We start from the raw sequence: 21,472 nt of genomic DNA, 5'->3' as shown, positions 1-21,472 counted from the left end.
CTCCAAAAAATATCCTCGATCATTTCTCATGAGTCAAAATGAATGATGAGTGATGTTTGTGATATTGAAAGGCAGCACATACAGTACAGTAGCACCTACATGTTTTCAGTCTTCAATTGGTGCTTAAAAGTTTGGAGCGTTTATCTCCACAAGGTAAAATCAAAAGAAAAGACATAGAAAATAAAATGAAGCACATTAAAGCTTTGCTCTCTTATGAAAAAATGTCAACTCTTCAGAGGCAAAGAAAAACTTGTATTTCAGCTTTTGGACAATGAATCAGGTTCATATTTTTTATATTTTTTTATTTTCTGAGCCCATGAAGGAACATTAACTGTATTCCTTCAGTTTATCCTCATCACCTCTCCAAAGTAACAGAAACCAATGTCCATAAAAATACAGGTAAATAAAAATGAACAGGCACAAGCTAAACAGTTGTGAAGCTGAAATAGAGATGTAGTTTTATAGTAGTGCACTTTTATTCTAAAAGTAGTAAAAAAAAAAAAAGCCTCTAAAAAGCCTGTCCTCGAGTCAAGGAAGGAAGGGAGGAAGAAAGAAGGAAAGGTAGGAGGGAGGGAGAAAGGGAGAAAGGAAAAGAGGAAGGGAGGAAGGAAGGAAGGAAGGAAGAAGGAAGGAAAGGAAAGAAAGAAGGAAAGAAGGAAGGAAGGTAGGAGGGAGAGAGGAAACAAGAAAGAGGGAGGGAGAGAGGGAGGAAGAAAGGAAAAGAGGAAGGGAAGAAGGAAGGAAGGGAGGAAGGAAGGAAGGAAGGAAAGGAGGAAGGGAGGGAGGAAGAAGGAAGGAAAAAGGAAAGGAGGAAGGAAGGGAGTGAGGAAGGAGGAAGAAGGAAGGAAGGAAGGAAGGGAGGAAGAAGGAAGGAAGGAAGGAAGGGAGGAAGGAAGGAAGGAAGAAGGAAGGAAGAAGGAAAGAAGGAAAGGAGGAAGGGAGGGAGGAAGAAGGAAGGAAGGAAGGAAAGAAGGAAGGAAAAAGGAAAGAAGGAAGGAAAAAGGAAAGGAGGAAGGAAGGGAGTAAGGAAGGGAGTGAGGAAGGAGGAAGAAGGAAGGGAGGAAGAAGGAAGGAAGGAAGGAACAGTCTAAAAAGCCTTTAAAGCATCACAGGGACAGTGAAGCTCAGTGAACGCCACACTAATAAAACCCTCCTCTTACAGTAGAGTGAGACAGCTCTCAGTTCAGCTCTTACACACTGATATCCCCGAAGCTGGCAATCTGAGATATACTGACCCGACGCATCAGCAAACTGACACATCACTCTGACCCTAAATGTGGATTTTTGATAGCGAAGATGCTCTGACAGATCTGCTCAGGATGCCAGTAAATCCACACTGAAGGGCTGAGCTGAACACAGATGTGATTCCTTGCTTTTTCACACCACACACACACTGAATGTTTAGTTGGCTTTTTTTTTTGCTGAGTGACTTTTTGAGGAGAGGAGGCACTTCATAAATGTATAGGCTCGTCTTCCTTCCTTCGCCGTGCTGCATGTGTCAATGTTTGAGCATGTTTGTATGCATGAATGAATGGCGGATAAGCAGCGTGTTAATGTGAGTTTGTGTGTGTGTGAGGGATTAGGCAGTAGAACCAGTACAGTAAACCTCCAGGGTCCTCTAACAGGACACAGATGCTTACACGCCGATCAGTCTGGTTATATTTCCACATCTGGAATGCATATGAAATGGAGGTGAAATGCTTTCACCCCTTTCACCGCCGAGCTACAAAACTTATCTTCAGAAAACACACTCGTCCGTCCACGCGTTTGGAATGCTAAGTCAAGCTACGCCGTCTTTTCTTTTTTTTTTTCTCTCCCCTTCTTCAGACGAATAAAGGCGACCAAACGCTTTCAACAGCGAGGCCCGACGGAGATGAGAACGGCACCCGAGAGCACAAACACACACACACACACACAAACACACACACACACACACACACACACACACACACACACACACACACACACACACAAACACACACACACACACACACACACACACACACACACATATACACACACACACATATTCATTCACATAGCCAAAGTGTGACTGTGTTTTGAGGACAATCGTACGCACATGGCTAAAACACACAAACACACACACACACACACACACACACACATCACAGCCATCAAGGCCTGTGGTCTATTTAAGATGGCTGAAAACCAATTTAATGAAACCAAAGTCAATGGCTGTGCTGTTTTATTGCTCTACTTTCCCTTTTGTTATACTCGGCAGGAGAGAGAAAGAGCATTATCTTAAGAGGCAAAAACAAAACAAAGCCAAATCCTGAGCTTGGTTAGCTGACAACACTAATACCACCCTATAAAGCTCAGCAAGAGAGAAAAAGAAAAGAAAGAAAGGAGGGGAAGAGAGAGAGAGATATGGAGAGAGAGACTAGGAGGGAGGGGAAAAAACATCCAGACCTTTGAACACGAGTCATCCATCTTTTGCAGAGAGTACCGAGGCGCTCGGCAGAAACGCCCAATTCTTTAAAGGACTTAAAGGACATGTCAAAAAAAAAAAAAAAAAAGAGAGAGAGAGAAAAAAAAACAAAAAAACGTCCGAGCTGGAGAAAGAGTCAATGAGCCAAACCGGCGTTAACAATCCTCAGGGCAACAAATGCTCCTCGTTTAGCTGTCCGACAAATCGCTGGAGACCCCGACGCTGAGGGAGGCCCAAGGGTGGCGGTGGCAGCGGACCGGGGGAGGGGGGGGGGTAGAGGTGGGAGGAGAGGAAGAAGGGAGAAAGGGAAGGGCAGCAGAGGTGAAGAGTGAGCGCTCCCTATCACCAGCTGATGTTTAGACACATAAACGACGGGACTGCTGCTGCTATCGGACGAGCCTGTGCGGTCGCTGGGTTCAGACTGCTGCACATCCAGCCCTTCGCCCCTCTGACACACACACACACACACACACACACACACACACACACTTGGACTTGGAGTTGACGTGTATGTATCTATGTGTGTGTGTGCAAGCAAATTTGCAGAAGAAGAGGGTGAATAGCTGGAGACAATCCCTCATTGTTGGCTGTGTATGTGAGGCCTGTGAGGATTGAGCGAGTCCACGGGGGAGACGATACAATAGCCGGTGTCAGAGGAGCCCCCCCCCCTCCTTACCGGGACACTGTCCACCCTGTGCTCCCTCCACCATTCACTCCGCCCGCTAAGACAATGAATAGCTTCACACTTGCGGCCACAAGGCGTAAGAACGCTTACAGAGCTGTCTTGTGTAGACGTGCGCGCTCCGTCTTTTTTCCCCCCCGAGGTGGATGGAAGTAGGTGACTCTCTCTCCCCCGCCCCCCCCCCTACACTACAAAGGAATGAGCGCCTCTTCCATCGCCCCCATGGCCAAGACTGACAAGGTGTTATTGCAAGGAGACAGAGCTTTGGGGTGTGTATGCGTAGATGTTTGCGCGCGAGTGTGTGAAGCTCAGCAGGAGAGTGTCCTGGGGCTTGGATTAAGTCGTTGAGTGGATCCACTCCTGCCATAGCCTCTCCATCTCCCTCCCTCCCTCCCCCCCCTCTTCTTCCTCTTCTTTTCTCACTCTCCCTCTCAATTTGAGCCAATTGTTTGCCATAATGGCTTAACTATTGCTTCCATCACTCCAGTCTCCCTGCAGCAGAGGGCCGTGACTGAGGGCTTATCTACACTAAGTGTGTGTGTGTATATATATATGTGTGTGTGTGTGTGTGTGTGTGTGTGTGTGTGTGTGTGTGTGTGTGTGTGTGCACAGCCAGACTGCAAAAAAAAGTGTCTGGATAGATCTTTGAAACAGCTGCTGAGGGCTGTTATTCCCTCACCTAACACTCATATAAGACAGCAGGCTTGTTCATCCAAACTACAGCTGCACAATATTGACCATAAAACCTTATGATGCTGCTTTATTTATTCATTCATCATCTTAATTTCACAATCGCAGCTCCTCAGACTTCTTTCTCTGTTAAAGGAATAGCTTAACATTTTGGTACATGTGTTTGTGTGCTCAATAGAAGATCAATATCAGACTTATGCTTGTCATAACTAGAGATATGAGGGGAAACATAGAAAGACTGTCCAAAGTTGTTTTTTAATGCCGTGAAAGATGACTTTTTTATTGTTTGACCTGCACATGAACAGAAATGTAAGAACCTAAGAACCAAAGAAGAAGAGTGGCCATCTGATTATAACAGCAGAAATACACACAGCAGGTCCTTAACCTTTGACCTCACATTGGGGCCATTGATTTTTGAACCATTATTAAAACGCCAAGTTGGTGCTACAGTACTTAGTGTCACTTTCAATTTCAGTGCAAAAAAAACTGTAGAAAAAGCTGAGAATGACTTAAAGGAGCATTAACAATATTTTTGGCCTTTTAAGTGCAACAGAAAAAGATGTCAACACATTGCTGACTTATTAAGTTTGTATGTATCAGTAAATAGTCGGCTCCTTGTCTACACATCCGGTAGATGGGCACCAACATGACTTCCAGTTTCCACCAACTCCTAAGTGAAATATCTGTTGCCAACTTTGTTTTTATAAGTTACAATTTAATAATGAAGGGGAAGGAAATGGGCTTTAAAACCAAAACAATAACCTGAAAGATGCTAAAAATGTCTGTAGAGCAAAGTTGAACTACACATGGTTGTAATTCAGTAGGTTTGTCTCTTTAAACGCACGTATCATTTGATCCATTGCATGCAAACACACTGTTTATGTGCACTAAGTAACTTTTACTGTCATGGCCAAGCAAGAAAAAACCCCAAAACAGTGTTTCACAGTCAGAAGGAACAACTCTTGAGAAGAAGAGCAAGCAGAGACAGAGATGAGCTACCTGGACTAGCTATTCCCTCTGTTTGCCTTGTTCACAGCTGGAGTACAACAGGCAGCCAGGATGTGGTACAAACAGACAGGGAGGAAGAGATGAAGAGAGGGAGAGCGAGATAGCCAAGAATGGGAATAAAAGAAAGAGAGAGAGAGAGAGAGAGAGAGAGAGAGAGAAAGAGAGTGAGTGAGTGTGGAGGATGGACGGATGCAGATGAGCCAGGTCCAGGAGTAAGCACATCTTAGAGCTCAGCGTGGGCTCTCTCTCTCAGAAAGCAGGCGTACATGTACACACACACACACACACACACACACACACACACACACACATGCATGCATACACACATATCACACATGCATACACACACAGGCTACAGTTCAGGCTGGCTGCGCTGATCCCCCTGCTGTTTTTCCCTTCTGTTTCTGCTCTAAAACACACATCCTCTCTGACTCCCTTAACCCCTCAATCGCAGAGCACACACACACACACACACACACTCCAGTGGGTTCGTGGAAGGGCCGAGCTGTCACACACTTCTTCTCATTGGCAGCGTGTTTGCAGGGTGTGTAACGGTCCCACAGGGGAACTAATCTTGTTGACAAGCAGAGTGAGAAACATCAGTTCCCCCCCGAGGGAGCAGGGCGACCAAGGTCAGCTAAACACACACACACACACATACCTACCTAGACACACACACACACACACCCATGTACCGACATGTTTACACACACACACTCACAGACCTGGATAGTCACACCTCGTCACATGCACACACCTTGACAGACTCTTACACAACATTTTGCACAAAGATATTACAAAATGTGGAAGATGCTGAGGCAGAAGAAAGACATGCAGTGGTTCAGGACCCCACAGTGGGTCTGGAGATGAATCAGAGGGGTTGTGAGATGATAACCGGGGTTTAAAATGAAAAAAACAAATCACACTGGCCAAAATTATTATTATTTTTTAGACTTTTTTTTTTTTTAGCTATTTTTGTTTTTTCTTGAGAACTACTAGATCATTTCACTTCTTCAGGCCTCTAAAAATGATTCAAATCAAACAATCTAAGAAGCTCAAATGAGTGCCCCAAAGGATATATTAAGTTGTATCATTTATTATCATGTTTCTTGGTTTGAGGAATCATTTTAAAGGATATGTTCCTACATTTCTCTCTTCACAATCTATCACAGGTCATTACACAGCTTCTCCAAGTGAACACAAAAGAAGAAGAAAATAATAAAAGCTGTTTTAACCTTGCTCTCGTCCTGTTTTGACTGTTCCTTCTTTCCTCCCTTCCTTCTTTCCTTTCCTTCCTTCCTTCCTTCCTTTCCTTCCTCCTCCTTTCTTTCCTTCTTTCCATCCTTCCTCCCCTTCTTCCTTCCTTCTTCATCCATCCTTCCTTCCTTTCCTCCTCCCTCCTACCTTCCTTCCTTCCCTCCCTCCTTTCCTTCCCCTCTAACTTTCTTCCTCCCTCCCTCCTTTCCTTTCCTTCCCTCCCTCCCTCCCTCCTTTCCTTCCTTCACTCATTTCCTTCCTCCCTCCCTCCTTCCTTCCTCCCTCCCTCCCTTCATCCTTCCTCCCTCCCTCCCTTCATCCTTCCTCCCTCCTTTCCCTCCTTCTCCCTCCTTTCCCTCCTTGACTCGAGGACAACAGGGGGGTTAAAATCAAGAACACCAACTGCAACCTTGAATTGACGGCCTGAAATCGTCTCAAACTGGGCTAATAAACACCTAGACACACTCATACCTGAGTTGAGACAAACACACACACACACACACACACACACACACACACACACACACACACACACACACACACACACACACACACACACACACACACACACCTTTCATCATTTTACAGGCCTGCATATTTACTGGCTCTGTATCAAACTGTAAATGAGATTAGCAACTTCACCACAACACATCATAAGAGGCATGCTTTTTTTCTTTCTCTCTCTCTCTCTCTCTCTCTCTCTCTCTCTCTCTCCTTCTCTCTCTATCTATCTCTCCCTCCCCTGAATCCCCCCACTCTGTAACTGATTCTGTCATCGTCGGTGCGAGGCGGATTAGTGACTCAAACTAAATGACTGGCGTACTGTATCGACTGATTTAGTTGGAACGTTTTTTTTTTTTTTTTTCTTCCTGTAACTGACTTACAGCGAGAGGTAAACTGGCTCCCGGGGGACTTGTTCCAGCCAAACGAGGGAGTGTGATATTGCCTGTGATTCACTTGAACTTTACAATAAGCAATATTCCGCCCACCTCTGGTATAGGACGAGGATAACAGCCACACGGTACATACTGTGTGTACAACGTGTTTCATATATTCATTATCGATATTTCTCTGCTGTAGAAAGCATGCAGGGCAGCTTTGATTGAGCTAGCATCTATGAATAACTGTGACCGGCTGAAAGAATTGGGTCTATGTGAGACTTTATGATTGCCTGTGTGTGTGTGTGTGTGTGTGTGTGTGTGTGTACAAATTTGCGGTTGCCATGGAGACGTGGCAGTACATGCGTGGCAGGGAAACGATCAGATAAATGTCACAGTAGCTAATGAAGCTGCACCGGTGCCCCGACGCTCAGCTAGCTCTGCGCTAACGAGCTACCGCACGCCGCCGCCCGCTAATGAGAGGAGACACACGCGCACCTACATGCTGGAAAGAACACACACACACATATACATATAAATAAAGGCTTACAACACAGTGTGAGGAAAACACAGTGATGCACGACACACATAGATACAAATGAAGTGGGTCTCATTTGACTTGTTTCTCATGTCTCATATTTTCCTGCATGTATAAAAACAGCGGAGGAGCCCACACTGTTCCCTCAGATATAAAGACACCTTGTTAAGATGCTTCGTGTAGTGTTGGGATCTGTGCCAAATAAAGCTGTCCTGATATGGATACTTGAATTATTCTGAAAGTTAATGACAATATGAAATGTTCGCTGCAGTAATGTGACGAGAGAGGGAGAGAGAGAGAGAGAGAGAGAGAGAGAGAGAGAGAGAGAGAGAGAGAGAGAGAGAGAGAGAGAGAGAGAAGAGAAAGTCTTCTGAATGAAAAGGCTTAAATGCTTTTTTTAATTCAGTGATTGCCGTGCTGTTTAAAAGATGAGCTTTGACTTTTATAAAAATGTTATAAAAATAAAAAATTAGCTGTTTTATTAGGCTCAACCTTGGATATTGTTAATAGCACTTTTATTTGTGGACTTATTAATGTGATTCAGTTTGAGAAGGTGTTTGATCTCAATCAGAAAAGGGCCTAAATGAAGAGTAAGTCTGGTATGTATGAGGTTATGTGAGGTGCTGTACAGTATATAGCAGAGGTGTCAAACTCATTTTCATTCAAAGGCCACATACAGACCAATTTGATCTAATGTGGGCCGGTTCATTAAAAAGATGGAGGGAAAGAAGGAAGAAAGGAAGGAAATAAGAAGGGAAGGAAGGGAAGACAGGCAAAAGGAAGCTAGGAAGAAAGGTAGGAAGGACAGATGGAAGGAAGGACAGATGGAAGGAAGAAAGGGAGGAAGGACAGATGGTAGGAAGGACAGAAGGAAGTAAGGGAGGAAGGATACATGGAAGGAAGAAAGGGAGGAAGGACAGATGGGAGGAAGGAAGGGAGGAAGGACAGATGGAAGGATGTCTCTTCTCTTTCCTTCTTCCTCCCTCCCTCCTTATTTCCTTCCCTCCCTCCCTCCCTCCCTCCCTCATTCCTTCCTTCCTCCCTCCTACCTTCCTCCCTTACTTCATTCCTTTCCTTCCTCCCTCTTTCTTTCCTCCCTCTTTCTTTACTCCCCCTACCTTCCTTCTTTCCTGTGTCCTTTTTTCCTTCCTTCCTCTTTTCTTTTCCTTTCTCCCTCCCTCCCTCCTTTCCTTCCTTCCTTCCTTCCCTCCTCCTTCCCTTCTTTCCTTGACTTGAGGACAACAGGAGGGTTAAAAAAACACACAAAACCACAAAACCAGTGAGCGAAGCGTTACGATGTATGTGAGAAGAAGGACCCTCCTTGCACTTAAACTGAAAATCACTACTTGAAAAAACTCTATTGCACTTTCATTCAAGCTGAAGGTTTTTTCTTCACTGTATTTCATAAAGAAACAGCATGTTCTTGATGAATGAGGTCCCTTTTTAAAGCCAACACAAATCTTGCTCCACTCTTACTGTTAGCTCTCTGTCTTCATTTGTTAGTTATTACAGTTGCAAAAAAAAAGAAGAAGCAGTGAACTGTATATTAGTCATTGCATCACCTCCTCCTATACATACATCCAGCAGGGTTTACAGTACATTTCATGCTCTCCTGAGGGTCTTGAGAAGCAGCGAGGTGGAGACTGCTGTCAGATGCGGGGGAGGAGAGGAGGGGAGGGGAGAGGAGGGGAGGGGGATCCACACTTATAGTACAGATGAACTTTGAACTGTGAGAGCTGCTGCTGTCTTTCTGCACCCCGCACAGCTAAACCCCTTTAGACCCACGACCTTTTGATCCAAAGAAACGCTTGGAATACAGTAAATTAAAGCAGCACAGTAGTGTAAGTGCAAAGTGAAGCTCTTTCAACTGCATGCTGCACACATTAAATACATATCATGCTTTTTGTCTTCTATTTAAAACCGGCACTGCTTTCCACTTATTTGCTTATAGTATTAAAATCAATTGACTTTTGGCACAGATTAATGCATATATGATGTTTATTATGATTGATTGAACAACTAGAGCTGTCATAATTAGTCGATTGGTGGCTCGACAGGAAATGTATCTGCAGTCATTTTGATAATTGATGAATTGTTTAAGGAGGAATTCACCCTCAAAAATGCTTTTTTTTAGTATGTGTTATAGTCCTGACACAGCCTGCTTCATATGATAGAGGTTTTAATTGTTTAGGCAAAATAAAATATGGATCTCTGGTAGTAAATATGTGAATATATAGTTGAATGGGAAAGCAGTGTCAGACTTTTTTTGCATATTTTTCACAATTTTCTGACTTTTTATAGATGTAATATGTCTTCTTGAACCCATAAGAAAATTCAATGCATATACTGTACATGTATGACATCCTAAATATAGGTTTAAGTAACTTTAACCATGTGTTAAATTAGGGTTAGGGTTAGGATGTGAACCATTTTTTCCACCATCTTTCGATAAATGTATAAATTTATTCCGGTCACTATTAAATCAATAGGTTCATATCTGTTGGGAGCCTGAATGCAGACAACAGATATTGTGTTTTTACAACAAAGGGATAAGGAGATTTTCTCATTTGAAAATCGAAAACCTGGCGGCGCTGCAGGGAAAGGTCACTAGTTCACTGGAATCAATGTTGTTCTTCCACTTGGGAGTGTGAATGAGCAAAAGGAGAATTTCATGCACATCTGGTCACTATGTTTTCAAGGTACGTAGCTTAGAAACAGACAGACGGAGGTGATCGCATAACCTCTGCTGTAGATACAAATAAAAATATTCCCACATGGGGAATATTCTTTTCAAAGAGTGGCTTTGTTTTTCTACTTTGCTTCTCGAATAATCTCTCTTTCTCAAAAACCTGCCTTAGTTTCCCCACTTCTTCCTTCTTCTACTTCAGCAGCTCCGTTCCTCGAATTATCTCCCTAAAATTATGCTTTCTAGCTCACGTCAGCCTGACCTGGAGTTTCTCTCTCTCTCTCTCCCTCTATGTGTGTGTGTGTGTGTGTGTGAGCGTGCACGTGATAGAGGGAAGGAAGGGGAAAGGAATTAGAGCATCTTAAAGCCTCAACACCAGATTGGTCAAATCCAGGCAGCAACAGCAGCAAAAAATTTTCCACCCTAATCTTTAGCACACTTCCTCCTCTTCTTCACCCCCTGCCTCCTTCCCGTATCTTGTTGTTGCTATGGGAACAGCAGTGTTGGAGGGGGGGGGGGGGGCATGGGGTGAGGGTAGCTGTGGGCACTGGGTGTTGGGTAGGCGGGTGTCTCTTTGGATGACAGTGCTTCGAATACACACACACACACACACACACACATTTTCACCCGTTGACTCTTTGTTAGATTTGTGGTGTGTCATCTGTTTTTTTTCTCCCCCTCTCTTTGCTTATCTTCCTCCTCTCCTCTTCCAACTCTCTTTGCTGGAAAAAGCCTTCAACTGCCTGTCTCTCCTCCTTCATCACCTTCCCCGTTCCCTCTCACTCAATCTCTCATGTTTGCGGGCTTAATGAGAAACAGCTTGTTTGTGGTGTGAGTCTTCGTGCGTGCCTGTACATCCGTGTGCGACCGTGTGATGAAATGGCAACGGCTCTGATTGTCTGGCATCGCGCTGCGGCTGCATTCTGCCAAAAGTCATCATCTGACTCGCCGACGGGGATGATGGCCCATTTGACTAATGCTTCTCCACAAAATGGGCCAACAATGCCCGATCCAACCAACAGAAGAAAGAGCGAATAAGGGGTTCAAGGAGGGAGGAGATCGGATCGTATCAGACTGATGCTGGTTCAACTCCGATAACCCAGATTTGGGCACGCTGTTAAAAAAAATAAAAGGAAAAAGTGATCCAGGCCTTCACAACATCACAACATCCTTTGACTGTGTGTGTCTTTGTGATTGTGTGTGTGTGTGTTTACAGTAAATCCTCGATTTTGTGTACCTGTACAACATGTAACACCTCCACCGCTGTGCTCTGCTCCAACAATAAATCCCCTCGGTGTGTTCACGCACATCGGTCGTGACACCTCTAAAGGGGACAACTGAGCAGAAAACCACAGGGTAGAGACATGAAATGGCGTAATCAGGGTAGCGGAGAAAGACAAAGAGGAAACACAGAGAGAAGAGAGAGAGACAGAGAGAGACACAGAGAGAGAGAGAGAGAGAGAGAAGAGGAGAGAAAAGGCAGCCAGTTGCCAGCGACAAAACACCACTGATTTAACAACACGAGTGCATTTGTCAAACTGGCTTCGGCACAATTACGTCCCATTGTGAGTAAACCTCCACGCTGTTTGCAGTATAAAGGTTACAAAAGCCTGAATATCACCTCTATTAGACTTTGGCACGGCTGCTGTTTTCATGTATGACGCCAATAAAAAACTAGAAAGCACACGTGCGTCGCCGAGATTGTCTCCGAGGGTGTGTTCGGTGTTTCCTGTGGAGAGGACAGGCAGAAACCGCCTCTGACACTTTAATAAACCACCATTATTGTTCCTCACACACACACACACACACACACACACACACACACACACACACACACACACACACACACACACACACACACTCAGACAGAGAGACAGACAGGCGACCTCAGAGGGAAGGAAGTAGTAGTCGTTGTCGTGGTAGCGGAGGGGTTGCTAGGGGCTGAAGCAAAGAGGTGAAGTTGAACATTGTAGAGACAGACAGCCGGGGGAAACCTATTTATTGGAAAGCATGGGAGGGTTTGTTATGTGTTTGTGTGTGTGTGTGTGTGTGTGTGCGTGTGTGTGTGTGTGTGTGTGTGTGTGTGTGTGTGTGTGTTGTGTGGTAGAGTCAGAGAAGGAAGTAAAAAAAAGAAAAAGCTCAACTCCGAGAAGTTACTTTTCTTTTGCGAGGACACATCTGTAAGCTCTTGTTGGCGCTGTAATTTCCCTCGTAGATCATTTCATGGTGGTTGTGACTCTGTGTGTGTGTGTGTGTGTGTGTGTGTGTGTGTGTGTGTGTGTGTGTGTGTGTGTGTGTGTGTGTTTTGACCTCAGGCTCCCTTTAAATACAAAACACAACTGGGGCATTTTGTCCACGTGTACAACACATTCTTCAGTGTGGCGTCACACACACTCAACAACACACACACACACACACACACACACACACACACACACACACACACACACACACAAAGTGCACTGAGCGACTTGGCTTGCCATCCAGCGTTTCCCTGCTGTGATTCATGTGAACGAAGCCCTGCTTTGCCAAGTCCATCTACTCCTCTCTTCTCCTTCTTTATCCCTCATTTTCTTTCTTTTCCTGCCACTTTCTTTTTCTCCTTTTATAACTCCCTTCACTATTTTTTCACTTTTGTCCTGGGACGTTCAATATGTTACAGTATCTACACAGACCATAAGTGGTTTTAATTGAATGAAAATATGGACTTTCCTTTCCAAAATTGAAGGAATCCAAGGCAAGTAACCTCGGCTTCAGTCCTGCTGAGATTTTTTTTGGGGTAAAACCAAATTAATTGTTAAAGTCAGTCCAAAGTCAAATCTCAAGCCAGTTTAACCAAGTCCAAGACAAATCTTAAAATAATTTGCAAGTCCAATTCAACTAAAAAATCAGTCAGGTCAAGGTTCAAGTCTTGCCAAAATAGGTTTCAATCAATTGAGCGAAGTTTAAGTCAGCTCTCGAATATTGAGTCTCGCCAAAATAAAGCAGAAGTAAGTTCCAAGTCCAAAGTTAGTTTTGTTATGTCAAGTTTGGTCAAAGTCAGGTCTCATGTCAGCTGATCCAAGTCCAAGTCAAAGTCTTTATTTAAAGAGTACAGTCTACACCCACTCCATGTAAATAGTGCTTCAACATAACTTCCACAACTCCAAAAGCATTTCTGAGGTCTTATCAAAACTCCTCTCTACTAAAGCCTAACATCAAGTCCGATCATCTCAAGCCTTGTCAAAATAAATCTGAAATGAAGTAAATTGATACGAACCCAAGTCTCAAACAAATTTTAATTCTCTCTGGTCAGTCAAGATAAACACGAGTAAAAACCTCAAAGTCTGGCCAAAATAGATTTCATGTCAGTCGTGTTAAATCCATCGAGAAAAGTCCAAGTCTCAAATATCAAATCTTGTCAAAATAAAAGTTTCTGTCCAAGTCGAGTCTCACACAAAGTTAATTTCTTAAAGAAGTCGAGACGAATCAATGTAGAGTCTCTAAAACAAGTGTCAAGGCTCAAAAGTCCTTTAAATTGACCCTGTCCTTATATACTCCCTTTCTTCCTTCCTTCCTTTCCTCCCTTTCTTCTTTCCTTCCTCCCTCCTTTCCTTCCTTCCTTCCTCCCTCCTTCCCTCCCCCTTCCTTCCTTCCTTCCTTCCTTCCTTCCTTCCTCCCTTTCTTCCTTCCTTCTGTCCTTCTTTCCTCCGTCTTCCCTTCCTTCCTCCCTCCCTCCCTCCTTCCTTCTTCCTCCCTTCCTTCCTCCCTCCTATTCTTCCCTCCTTCTTCCTTTCTTTCCTTCCTCCTTCCCTTTGTTCTTTCCTCCCTCCCTCCCTCCTTTCCTTCCTTCTTCCTTCCTACCTTCCTCCTTCCTTCCTTCCTTCCTTCGTCCTTCCCTCCCTCCTTTCTTTCCTTCCTTCCTTCTTCCTTCCTTCCTTCCTTCCTTGACTCGAGGACAACAGTAGGGTTAAAGAAGTCAAGACGAATCAATGTAGAGTCTCACGTTTGGTCAAAACAAGTGTCAAGGCTCAAAATCTGTTTTTGATACAGATATCTGGAGTACCTTATTAATCCCAACAGGGAATTGCACTGCACATATTTTTACTTTGATAAACCAGAGATTAATTGACTGAAGAAAAAAAAACCTATTTCAGATAATGTCATTATCTCACTTTGGCATTTCACAGCACAAAAAAAAGACAAGGAATTAATAAATCAATTATTTAATCATCGATAAAGCTCCCACCTATTAACACTTTTCACTTTCATATCATTCATCAATTTATCACCTATTTTGTCTTTTATACCTCCATCCTCCCTTCTTCCTATCCCTCTCTCTCTCTCTCTCTGCTCGCCTGATTCCTTAAGCGTGCCGTCAGCATTAAGGAGGAAATCACTTGCACATTGTAGCCTTGCATTTTCCGAGGAACTTCACGCCATAAAATTATAACAATTCCCACTCCGGAGCCAAGTTCATAGCACGAGGGGGTTGAGAGGGTTTTGGATCTCAGAAGGCTCAACACAACATTTCCACAGAGAGGAGCAAGGACACCTCCAGTCTTTGGACCAGCCTCTAGATGAGAGCTGCTAATACCCCACTACAGTGTAATTACGCCTATAATGTTGTACAGGAGGAGGGGCAGGGAGGGGGGTGGAGGAGGGAGGAGAGAGGGAGGGGGTTGGGGGGTAGAGAGCGGGTGATAGCATTAAGGGATATTAGGGCGGGTGGGGTGTTCATTTTCATTAGGTTTTATGGGTTGGAAAAACAATGTCATGCATACCAATTAGCGCTGGAACAGATGGCTCAATGTTGGTATGTTTTGTCACACGAGTGGTTGAGTGTGTGTGTGTGTGTGTGTGTGTGTGTGTGTGTGTGTGTGTGTGTGTGTGTGTGTGTGTGTGCAGAAGCCTGATAGTAACAATCCACATGACAGCATCAGACCAGTCAATGTGAAATTCAGGTTCGGGTTCAGGTTGTCTGAGAAGAAACCATCCTCCTTTTTTTCCCCCCTCCTTTTTCTTTCCTCTCCTTTTCCTGTTTTTTGCTCTGTTTCCCAGGTCAGGACCTCCAGAGCAAAATCAAACCTGGATCAGTCTGTTCAACAGTCTCTCTGAGGAGGGAGCCATATGCTGACATATGCTGACGGAGTGGGGAGAGGAGGAGGAGGAGGAGGAGGAGGTGGATGGGGGATCGGCTGATTATGCATGTGTGTGTGTCTGAGTGTGTGTGTGTGTGTGTGTGTGTGTGTGTGTGTGTGTGTGTGTGTGCATACAGCTCAGCCGCTCTGTAGGATCCTGGATGCAAACACTGTCAACTCATAGACAGATATTGGCTTTTAAGAGGACCGAAAGTGACATATTTTTAGATTTTATCTCGCTGACATTTTGCGCTGTATCTTTACATCTGGTTCTTTTTTTTCTTTTTCTGGTTTCAAGTCAGCATTTTTCTCAGAACTGTATTCTTGTCAGAGCTGAAAAGCCTCTGAAACAGCAGTTAAGCCGTCAAGAGACACTCACACTGAAGGAATAATAATAATCCCACTTTCCACATAATAATGATCCTAATCATTATAATAAAATGCTTTTAGTGCATATTTGTGAACAATTCAAACTAAAATGATCTCATTCAGTCGATTCAACTGCCTCCCCAAACAAAACCAACGCAGTATTGATCTATTCTACATAAGTTATGTAACTAAAAAGACTTGTATAACACCCAACAATCCAATGGATGATTCATTGACAACTCAATACCTCGTATGTAAAGCTGTGCACATCGATTTCTGACCTCTAGAGGTAAGAAATAACATCGAAACAACAACTTCCTCAGCTCATAAAGAAGTTATGACTGCTGCTGTGTTAGTGAAGTCTTTGTCATTAGAGTCCATGTTTCTCTCCAGTTGCGGAAAATCAACTCCTGAGCAAAACAGTTGCTTCTCTAGCTGCTAAAAATGAGCCAAACTGGAAACATATGTTCAATAGGAGGAGGGTCATCAGAAATTTGCCACCATGAGCAGACAGAGTGATTTTATTCAATGCTATATTTTTTTTCCCACTAACTTTTTAATCTTATTGGCCAAGTTATGAGATACCCATCTTTGAGATCTCTTTCCGCTTCAACCCCTCATATGAAGTACTTTCAACAGAAGAAACAGTTAAATATTGATAGGGATGCTGTTTTTGGAAGGTGATGCAGTTGAAATAGTTTAAAGTAGCCTCAACTGCCAATGCTTTAAACATATAATGAATAAACACGTGACATATAATGAAATGAAAATGTCAGCATGTCACTTGCTTTTCAGTGTGAACTGACCCTTTAAGCCCAATAAAACCCACTCAGTGGACTCAAACACTGACTTATCAAAAGCCCCTTTGTATCACTTCCCCTCCCTTGTCCACAGTGGTCTCTTCTCACTTCTCTCTAGCTTTAGAGCCCTGTAAAAGCAGGGCGGGTACAGGTGCGCCTCCCCACTTCAGAGACTTTATACTAGCAAACACTTTAGCTGTGGCGTTAGCTACGGCTCAGTGGGTCTGAATGGGGACGCACTAACAGGCTAGTGCTGCAGTACCAGAGACCATTGATCTGTGCTGCTCACTAATAACAGACAGCAGAGACTCCCTGGCTCTCTGGGGCCATTAGGATGCATGAGTGGGAACCATGCTAAATGGGACAATACACAGAGGTGTGTACAAGGGTAAATACACTCCAGTTTATATGGAGAGGCAGATACACTGCGGGTAAGCTCGACTAACACATGATTCCTTTGGCTAACCTTGGAATTGCATTATTCTGCGTCTTTGTCTTTGCATGTGTATGTTGTGATATAGGGATTAAGTGCAGTGTTACAGCATGACTGAGGTTGCTTTATTTAAGGTCGTGCTGTTACATTTCCAAGTCATTATTCAGACCTGTGGGGACAAGCAGGGTTTTCAGTGCAGCAGGAAACACTCACACACACATACATTTAGCACACACACACACACACACACACACACACACGCACATGAATACACAATGCGCCAACAGTGGTGTATTTCGGTGCACAGGCAGGCAGCCCTACATTCAATCTCCTATCTCCTGAACAGTAAGAGGAGAGAAATGGAGAGGCCTGTCTGCTCTCCATTCCTCTAAATGTTTAATGAAGCATCTCTCTCTGTATCTCTCTCTCTCTCTCTCTCTCTCTCTCTCACTAGCTCTCTCAGCCTCTCTTTTACCGTGCTGCTCAGCCCTCACCCAACATCTACTTTTTCCTCACTTCATCCTTGTTTGTCTGTCTCTCCCTTCCTGCAGGCTAACAGACACCACATCGTCGCATTGGTTCTGGATGAGGGTTGAATGCTGAAGAAGTAGAAGAAGAAGAAGAAGTAGAAGAAGTAGAAGAAGGAGGAGGAGGAGGAGGAGGAGGAGGAGGAGGAGGAGGAGGGCTCATCTGCATCCTATTTCACTTCATAACTCAGCCTCCCTCTGGCTTGGATCCAACCTCGCCAAATGTATCATTTGTTCTCACTTAACTTTTCACTCCATGTTTGAAATTTTGCAATTTGTGGGGGCCCGGCAGCACTTTCCTCTGATGGGACAGTTTGAGGTTGATGGTATCTTGCAGCCTGAGTGGATGCAAGCTTGTGTGTTTTTCCATGTTAACCACACGAGGAAAGTGTACAGCGGCCCCGGCTCCGATCCAGCTCCTAAGTGCTTGTAATGTAACTGGCAAATTTTTTATGGCAAGGGGGGGGGGGGGTAGAGGGGGTGGACGCTATAGTCACAGCTGTTATTGTTTAGACAACAAGATTTGGCCGTGCTGGATAAATGCCGTCTTGTTTTATTAGACCTAATCTACTGCACTCTTCTTTATCTCTTAATTCTGGTGAAGCTGCCCTTATCTTCTTTTTCTTCTTTTTTTCTTCTTTTTCTTTTTTTTTGACCTGCTCTGAATAAGCTGCTTTTTCCTGTTTAATGGCTCCGGAAATCTACTCTGAATACATTGTTTACAAGTTTAAATGTTTAATCTTTTTCTGCTCAAAGCTAAATGTGACTTAAGGAAGCATCCAGTCTCAAATTATGAGACTGGATCCACGTAGACATGAAGACCAATGACCATGTCCAAGTATTAACTGTTAACCTTTGTGTCGGTTCCTTCTTTCCTCCCTTCCTTCTTCCGTCTGTCCTTCCTCTCTCCCTCCTTCTCTCTTTCTTTCCTTCCTGTCTTTCCTCCCTTCCATCCTCCATCCTTCTATCTTTCCTTCCTTCCTCCCTCACTCCTCTTTCCTTCCCTCTTTCGTCCTTCCTTATTTCCTTCCTCCATCACCCTTTCTTCCTTCCTTCTTTCCTTCCTCCCTCTTTCCTTCCCTCTTTCCTTCCTTCCTTCCTTTCCTCCCTCCCTTCCTTCCTTCTCTTCCTCTCTTCCTCCCTTCCTCCCTCCTTGTCTCTTTCTTTCCTTCTCCTACCTTCCTCTCTCCCTCCCTCGACTGGAATAATTGGAGATAAAAACTGAAAACACAACAACACATCTTGTAATCACATTTTGAATCCATTCTAGTAAAAACAACTCTTGGTTTCAACATGTTTAAATAAAACTATTAATGCTGCTTTACAAGGAAAAGAGTCACATGCTAGTTTAATTGTTTAAAGGCTTGTTATTGACTGCTACTTTACCAATAAAGACTTGATATGGACTTCAAATTGACTTGGACTCTACCAAATAGAAGATCTAAAAAGAACTCCTCTCGACTGATATGAGACATGACTTGAACTCCTCCTCAGACTTTATCCAGACAGAAAATAAAAACCTCTCACTATCATTGCGATTGAGGTCAAAACACAACAAGTGCCACAATTTTTTTTTTTTTTTTTGAATGAAAGACTGCTGGGAGTAAAAACACAGTTATTTTCTATGATTTTGTTTTTCTTGGCTATCCTCTGAAGAACATTTAAAATGTGTAAAAACCCTTCTCTTACTCTACTGTGAAAATACACTCATACACACACTACTAGACAAAACGGCACTACGCGGAGTGTGTACTTCCGAGCGCGTGAACGTGTGTGTGTGTGTGTGTGTGTGTGTGTGTGTGTGTGTGTCTGGGTACGAGTGTGGGTGTAAGCAAGCGAGCGTACTTCTACTCCCAGCCCCAGGACTTCAAATTATCCCGAGGCTCCTCCAAAACACACTTCAGAATTTTTGTCTGCTTTCCAAACTCATTACTTTAGTAGGGCAAATCAAACAGGGCGCATTAAACGGAACTCAAACGTGAAGAGAGTGGAGTGCGAGGGGAAAGAGGAGTGTGTGTGCAAGTGTGTGTGTGTGTGTGTGTGTGTGTGTGCGTGTGCCAGAGAGAAAGCGAATGTGCCTGTGTGTGTTAATTAGCAGGATCCTGCTCTAATTAATGGCCTATGAATAGCCATGCTGGGTGAAGAGTCAAGGTTAGACACCTGTGCGGCCATATTGATGCCAGAGCGAACTTCTTCTCGGGGTCTATCAAATTACACACATTTAATGTAAATACAATATTGGCAGCCTCGTCTACTGCTGAGCCAAGAGAGGAAGCAAAATGTGTGTGTGTGTGTGTGTGTGTGTGTGTGTGTGTATTTAAAAGACGGCGTGTGTATCCAACATGGATGATGTCAGAGCAATTAGAGAACACATGAATCATCACTGGGGAGGTAATGACCTCGGAGCACCACAGAGGAGAGTCAATTACTCCATCACACCAAAACCTGCAAGTATTACACATTATTTATTACTCATTTCAGAAGTGATATTATGACTTTGCCGTGCTCCGTGGTAACATTAATTTGTTATAATCCTCAAATTACTTTTTTGTTGCACCCTTTTCAAAATTGCAAATTGAATTCTTGCTCGAGTCAGGAGCACGTCTGAAGACTTTTTTTTTCGAGTCCCAACTGACTGTGAAAAGACTTTAATAGTTATTTCATTATTGAGTTTTGCAGCCAACTCTCACATATATTCAGGGTTTTTTGGGTTTTTCGTTGCTGACTTGATAAAAGTTTTGTTCAGATTCTGCTCATAAAAAGCAAACAAGTGACAGCTTTAGTCGCTCTGGAGAGGATTTCAATACTGAACAAGCAAATTCTTCAAGGTTTTTATCAGCCAACATGGTTTTATAGAGGTTATAATACACTTTAGTAGAGTGTTATCAGCATTAATGTCCAATATTCTTGGCATACTTCCCTTCAGTAAAATATAAGTGTCATAAGAAAAGCATGTAGTCTTCTTTATAACTGGACATTTGTATCATATCTCTGATCTGTTGCATTCAATATACTCCAATTATTTGCAATTATTTGTGTGTTATAATTGACTTTATTGGTTTATATACTTTATCTTTTCCTTAGTCCGACTATAAAGTTGCTGCATTCTTTAAAAAAACAGAAAGAACCATGTTAGAAACTACTCATCTGTCCAGTATGAATCCCTGATTTCACTTTTCAAGAAGCCAGAGAGAAAACAGACTCACCGTCCTGACAGTTTCGAAGCTTTGGCAGCATTACTGTACACATAGAAGCTTCTAATCAAAACACAGCTTATCTTGTAGTTGCATGGGGATTATAAAGTTACTGATGGTGGACAAACTGGAATTTCTGTCTCTTCCTCTTTCTGGAAATGTTTACATATTATACAAGAAACATAATCAAAAACTCCAAGAAGTAAGAGGGACTTGCACCTCTTGGAAAATTGTCACTTCCTAAGCTGATTCCCCATTTGGTTCTTATGTTTTGACAACTTTCTACAGCTGCTTTGACACCTTATTTTTACAATAAAAAATGAGTTGCTATTGTATCTGCTGTGATCTTCAATCCTGGAACAAGATTCAGACTTTCCATAGAGCCACAACAGCTGAGTGTTTGATACTTTGACGACACATTTTCAGCGGAGTGCTGCTATAAAAAAAGCTAAAACTGCATTTTACAGAGCCTTGAAAGCAGCATTAAATCCTGATATCGCATCATATAAAAACTGCATTTAAGGCCGAGAAGAAACAACAATCTACCGTACGAGTAACGCAGCATGTGTGTATCCCACTCCCATCACCTCGTGCCCTGAGCCCCCTTCTCTCCTTTTCCCAGTGTGTGTGTGTTTCAACAAAGAGAGCATTCCCCACCAACAGATCGATACCCCGGATCCATTCTGGTTTGTTAAGAGTAATAGGCATGGATTTGAAGAGAGAGAGAGAGGAGGGAGGGAGGCTAACGGGCTCTGATTTAGCCAGGCTACACCGGACCCATTTACTTCTCAACCACAGCTAACAGGGTTTCTCCTGCCTCCAAAACACTTTGTACAGTCAT

The 21,472-nt window shown here is 43.4% G+C and overlaps 1 protein-coding gene across 1 annotated transcript in view; it reads right to left on the bottom strand.

Annotated features, from left to right (window-relative positions):
* celf2 (cugbp, Elav-like family member 2) overlaps positions 1–21,472 on the bottom strand; it is a 255,122-nt gene that overhangs the window by 109,070 nt on the left and 124,580 nt on the right. The gene's annotated exons all lie outside the window — the stretch shown is intronic.

The sequence above is a fragment of the Scomber japonicus genome, chromosome 23, assembly GCF_027409825.1.
Source record: "Scomber japonicus isolate fScoJap1 chromosome 23, fScoJap1.pri, whole genome shotgun sequence".
Lineage (NCBI taxonomy): Eukaryota > Metazoa > Chordata > Actinopteri > Scombriformes > Scombridae > Scomber > Scomber japonicus.
This window is presented reverse-complemented; position numbering and strand designations above follow the sequence as displayed.